The sequence below is a fragment of the Urocampus carinirostris genome, chromosome 4 (assembly GCF_059441175.1).
Source record: "Urocampus carinirostris isolate Australia breed hairy pipefish chromosome 4, RoL_Ucar_1.0, whole genome shotgun sequence".
Lineage (NCBI taxonomy): Eukaryota > Metazoa > Chordata > Actinopteri > Syngnathiformes > Syngnathidae > Urocampus > Urocampus carinirostris.
In genome coordinates this window covers 16,958,777-16,964,874 of record NC_142352.1, presented here as the reverse complement: position 1 = coordinate 16,964,874, position 6,098 = coordinate 16,958,777, and the positions used below count along the sequence as shown (strand labels likewise).

General features: G+C 39.1%; 1 protein-coding gene across 5 annotated transcripts in view; it reads left to right on the top strand.

Moving 5' to 3' along the window:
• The first annotated feature begins 5,175 nt into the window (after positions 1 to 5,175).
• The window catches only part of pcdh9 (protocadherin 9), a 316,377-nt gene continuing 315,454 nt past the window's right edge, over positions 5,176 to 6,098 (top strand). For 4 of the 5 annotated variants that reach the window (XM_088333773.1, XM_088333771.1, XM_088333772.1 and 1 more), the window contains exon 1: positions 5,176 to 5,478. The gene's annotated coding sequence lies outside the window, so the exon portion shown is untranslated. Of the gene's footprint in view, positions 5,522 to 6,098 lie in introns of all 5 variants that reach the window. The other variant, XM_088333770.1, reaches the window with a different exon arrangement.

The following is a 6,098-nucleotide window of genomic DNA, read 5'->3' as shown; positions in this document are numbered from 1 at the left end:
TTGAAAAATCACAGAATGGGTGGTTATTGGGGCGGCAGTGGCTCAGGAGGTAGAGCGCTCGTCTTGGGATCAAGAGATCGCAGTTCAAATCCCGGCTCCTCCGTGTTACATGTCGAAGTGTCCTTGGGTAAGAAACTGAACCCCTAATACACCCAATATGCATGTTAGCGCCTTACATGGCTGCACGGCCGTTATTGTGAAATGTGAAGCACACTGTAAAGCGTTTTGGGAAGTCTTGACTTGAAAAGCGCTATATAAATGCAGATCATTTTATTTCATTATTCTTCAAAATAAAAAACAAAAAAGAAGTTGTTATATCTTCATATTTCAGGTATTCCTCATCGAACATGTTTTCTACATGATCATAAGTATTTTTATTGTTTCACCCAATCATTTTCGACCTTACCCTTGGAAAAGTTTGTACTGCATCCAAGTGTTAAAATACTGTATTTTTCACACTATAAGGCACAGTGACACACACCCCAAAAATTTGACTTTGGCTATAAGGCACGTGGAATTTAATCTACAGTGAGAGCCACGGTTACATAAAAAATAAAATAAATCCATTTATATTAAAATTATTGATTTCATAGGACTTAATTTAAAATTATAACATCTTATTTCATTATAAAATTTTGTTTTAGCAAAAACAATTCACTTGTTTACCACAAGAGGGCACCCGAAGACCATTCTATATGTTTTTCAGAGGTAGAACAGTTACCGTATGCAGTAAAATTTAACAACAATTTAAAAAAGAGGTTGTACTTTTCTAAAAAACGGTATGATAAATAAAATTGTTTATTCAAGTAATTACTTTTAATACGTATAGATAATTATTGTCCATAGCAACATCAAAAGAGGATTTGCAATGAGTGTTTGGAATTTTGAAGTTATGCGCTTCTCTTTGGCTTCCTTTTAGCAAAATATAATTAATAATAATAATAATAATAATAATAATTTCCTTTGTATTGTCATTCTTTGTAACAATGTACACAGAACGAAATGTCGATACACCTGACCCGTTGTAGCGAGTTGATGCAGCCGCAGCCAACAGAGGGCGCCGCCATTATACCAATTAGGTATGTCTCGGCCGAGGCGCGAACCAGCGACCTCCCAGTCTCAAAGCGGGCACACTACCATAACATAATAACCACAAGAGGTCACTCGAAGACCACTCTATATGTTCCTCAAAGGCAGAACAGTTAATAGCTATTATGTAACTATGCATTCCCAATTGTATTCATCGCATTTACTGATGCACTAGATTATGAGGTTGACTTACAAATTTCTGACCAAAATTGGGGTATTTAGGTGCGCCTTATAATCCGGAAAATATGCTATGGTAGCAATTTGCATTCATGTTACCATAATTTTGGGAGTATAAGTTTAAACTTTAGTTACACAATTTTAACCCATGCAAAGATGCAACAATTTTTCAAGCATCAAGCTACTTTTTTGGTTTGATATCAGCACAAAAGGGCTCCCTATTTCATATGCATTTGGAATATAACAATTTTGTCACGACCAGAACGGAAGTAGGACCCAGATGCGGAACATTAATCACAAGTTTATTGAGATATAGAGGAAAGGCTACGCCCGCGATCCGGGGCTCGCTGGATGCAGGAAGCAAGCCGCTCACAGATTCGGAACTTTTTGCAGAAGTGGATCTTCCGGAGCAGGAGATCGTGGTGTAATAGACGGAAAAACAGGTCGTTAGCCGGGACAAGTGAGCAGAACGTGGTCAGGGTCAAAAAACGGGTCGTAGCCGGAGACATTCAGGGAAAGCAGGTCAAAAAGCGGGACCGACGGGAGTCAGTGTCAAAAATGCTTACCTTGTGAAAACAAAGGTTCGCTGACGGACTGACAACAGGGAAGTGAAAGGACGGAGCTTAAGTAGGACACGGAACCAATCAGGAAGGCCGCAGCGACTGGCGCCAAACGAGCAGGCACAGGTGAAATTAATGAGTCATCATGACAAATCTTATTACTAGACTGTAAATATTAGCGGTTAAATTAGGCTCAGTCAATCTCGAAACATTATGTCAGAAATAAAATTTCCTAGGGAATCACAATATCCCATGATATATTTTCAGAACTAGTCAGCGGGCTACCGGGGTGGCCTGCGTGGGGAAAAGTGGGGGCTCGCGGTTATGGAGTGCATTTTTTCTAATGGCCACCGGGTGTGCTCAAGAGACAGGTGGTGCTGGGAAAGACGCAAGTCACAACCGTCAATAAAAGCCATAGAAGAAGTTTAACAAAAGGTAACAAACGCACTTTCTACTTAAATAGCACTAGCATAAACTGACCCTCATCATGGAAAATGCGGCTTATAGTCAAGTGTGGGGGGATTTTGTAAGGTTTATTGTTCTATATTCTTTATCAGTTATCCGTTATCGGTCAAATCATAATACGCTACAAAGCCAAGGGGCCGAGACACTTGCTCTCAGCCAAGAGGCTGAGTCAAGGTCCTAGCCACAGAGCCAAGCAGCGATCAGTGCGAAGTGTGGGTTATTTATGTAGAAAATGTTGATTCGTAAAAGGCATTGGGCACGGATTTTGGTCCGGAAATAACAGTACATAACATGAACCACAGCTAGAGGGAGCTCTCCAGTTTCTTTTTAATATACAGAATATTTCAATTTTAAATCGTCTGATATATTTCTTCTTTTATATCTATTTGTTATATAATGTTGCTGTCGTGTGAAACTGAATTATTTAAATTTTCTTTCTTTATTTTCTTATTCAGCATTTATTAAACGTGCACAAATTGTATATGTGGGCAAGTGTTTTTTTGTTACTGTCAAGTGGAAAACACGTATGTAATTTTGTTTTTGTTTCAGCATTTATGGAACACTTAAATTGTAAATTTGGTCAAAGATAATACTTACAGTATCTCCATTTTTAGGACACTTTTTCTTTTTAGTATTTGTGAAATGTTAGTAGATTGTATTTTGTGTTTTTTTTTAGATAATTTCATATTGTTGCTCTCTTGTGAAAATAACTTATTTCCATTTTTTTTGTCGCATTCCCTCGTATTTTGTATTTATGACATGTTTATACATAGTAAATTTGATCATATACGCTTTTACATTGTTGCTGTCAAACGGAAAACAATTAACTCAATTTGATATGTTTTGTTTTTAGTAATGTGGGGATGTTTACATTTTAAATTTGGTCAGAGTTTTTTCAAATGTTGTCACGTGATTTATTTATTTTTTACGCAGGCAGTCAATTCAGTGCCATTAACGGTTTTTGACGTCATTGTTTTCTTTTCTTATTATTCTGGCAGTGAATAAGTTAACAAAATCAAAATGAGGAGCTACATAGTCACTGACAAGATAATTTTACAAACAATTAAAAAATTAAAAAACATGATAAAAAAAACTATATTATATCCAAAACGGACCAGACCAGATTTAGCCCTAAAATCAATGTCCAAAACAAATGTCATGGTCCTGTCATGGTCAAAATATTTCTTAATTATTTTGAAACTAATTTAAGTTGAAACCATGTCTTTTGGGCAGCATGGCGGAGCAGTGGCTAGCGCATGTGCGGCACAGTTCTAAGGTCTTGGGAACCTCTTGTGTGGGTTCAAATCCAGCTACTGGACTTACTGTGCGGAGTTTGTATGTTCTCCCCGTGGGTTTCCTCCGGGCACTCCGGTTTCCTCCCACATTCCAAAGACATGCATTTCAGGTGGATTGGCCGGTCCAAATTGTCCCTAGGTGTGAATGAGCAAGCGAGTTGTCTGTCCCAGTGTGCCCTGCGATTGGCTGGCAACCAGTTCAGGGTGTCCCCTGCCCACTGCCCGATGATTGCTGGGATGGGCTCCAGCACCCCCGCGACCCTAGTGAGGATAAGCGGTGCAGCTAATGAGATGAGATGAGATGAGATGAGATGTCTTTTGGGGGTCTACATTTGGTCCACGAGCTTCACACGGCAACGCCTCATTTTGGACTACTGTATATTATTTCTGAAACGTCATATTTTTTCTCACAAGTTCTACAATAAATAAGTGAAGAATAGCAAAGTGGGGACTTTAATAGTCACTGAAAAGATACTTTTAAAATTTAAAACATATATACATAAATAGATAATTGTATTAAAAATAGCATTTTCAATATATAGTGAAGGTCCGTTTAAAAATGCATCGTCCCAAACGCTGCAGGCTGTGTTAAAAACCGCCTGTAGGTGGCAGTGCTGGCCACGCCAGCTTTCTGCAGTCCTTGCTCGACACTGTTTGCTTTTTCTCAACTAGCAGCGCATCATTTCTTATTTATTTATATTTTTGAAGCATGTCTACTGCAGCATTGCAATTAAGTCCCTATCGGGACAATAAGCCACGGCATACTGATAATTATTCCAATTTTTTGGTAGCTAGTGCGTCATTTTAAGGACTGTTTACTGATACATCCAATCCATTTATGCATGAATCCGAAGTCATGCATGGAAGTTTTTATTAAATAGAAACAAAAAATAATACACATAAGGCGCGCTTGTTTCCTCTTTGACGCACAAGACGCGCAGAATGTCACTCAAGGTTATTATAATACACTTGGACCAAGGCGTCCGGTTTTTGGACTTTAATTAGAAGCGGTTTCGTTGCAAGCTTTGGTGCAAGTAAGGCTTGCAGTTGCTCTGTGCGTTATTTAGTGATTTCTTTTCCGTTTTTTGGAAATGGGGGGTGAAGTCATTCAGACTGCTGCTTTTTTGTGCATTCGTCACAATTAGGTAGCCTAACAGGTTGCCTTTTATTCTGTTTTTACTTTAACCGCGTATTAATAGAGAGAACATGTCTTTTCTTCAGCGTTCTGATGATGGATGTATCTATCTCTTTCTCTCTTTCTCTCTCTTTTTATTCTATCTCTCTCTCTCGCTCTCTCTGTATTTATATATAAAATTTCTATTTTCTTTTTTCTTTTCTAACGGGGATCTCTGCAGCCTGCAGCATCTTGGCAAAGCATCCCAACGCGCACAAGCATTGCCGAGAACCGACGTTCCTCTGACCCAATCACCGTAGTCGACGCGTCGGAACTGGGTCCGATTTGACCAATAGTTGGCGCAAGAAGGCGTGTATATGTTGTAGCGCCCCTCCCAGGAGGAGAGAGAGAGAGAGAGAGATAGAGAGTCGGAGCCAGATCTGCTCCACAAGCGAGCGCGCAAAAACATTTGGAGCTGCGCGTAAACGTTGCGCATCGCGTCTTGTTTGGATGTTGCAGCAACAAGGTGGACCAGACCGGACCATTTAATTCTTTTTTTTCCTGTGTGTGATCTACATGGCCTGGTTGAGTGACATTGGAGTGGCTCAGACTTGTGATGGAATAAGTGGTTGCTCTTGAGCGTTTCCAGCTCTTAAGTGCATTTTTCCCTTTCTTTTTTTCTGGGCATTGATTTTGGGAGACGTTTTAATGGAAGGCACCGCAAACCACTGACCACCTGGCCCGGAAGATGAGACGCTGAACGCCGCAACAGCCGCAGGTCGCACGCTTAAAGCTTTTTCCATTTGTCAAGTTAAATTGAGGTGATTTAAATGATTATTTGTAGTCCTCCTTTTTTTTTTAAATTGTATTATATTTGGTGGGGCTGGGTGGGACACGCTAAAAAAATACAAATAGGTATAAAATACTTAAAAATGGTGCCAAGCTTTCATTCAAAATATGATTATTTTTGGTTGGAAATAATTAAAGTTGAAAACATAGATTTTTGGGGTCCATTTTGGATGAGGTATCAGACCAGAAGAGATTAAGCCCCAAACGAAGATGTACGGAAATGTTTTCATTTTTCCTCAAACGTCTTCATTCTATTGAATACACTAAAATTGAAATTGTGTCTTTTGGGGTCAATTTTAGAAGAGATTAACAAAGCAATGTCTATGTTCGGACTGAATCGTGTCTTGAACAGACCATAAAGGTTTACCTCCAAATCCAACTGGGTGAAAGTTCAAAATACTTGTTTTTGGGGTCTAAAATTAGAATCTAGACGAGTTTAACACAGCCACCGACTTAATCATGCCCAGAATGGACTAGATCAGAATTAGCTAAAAACACTTTTTTTTTTCGAGGCTAGTCTTTTTGAGACTAATTTGTGTCTAAAACAGA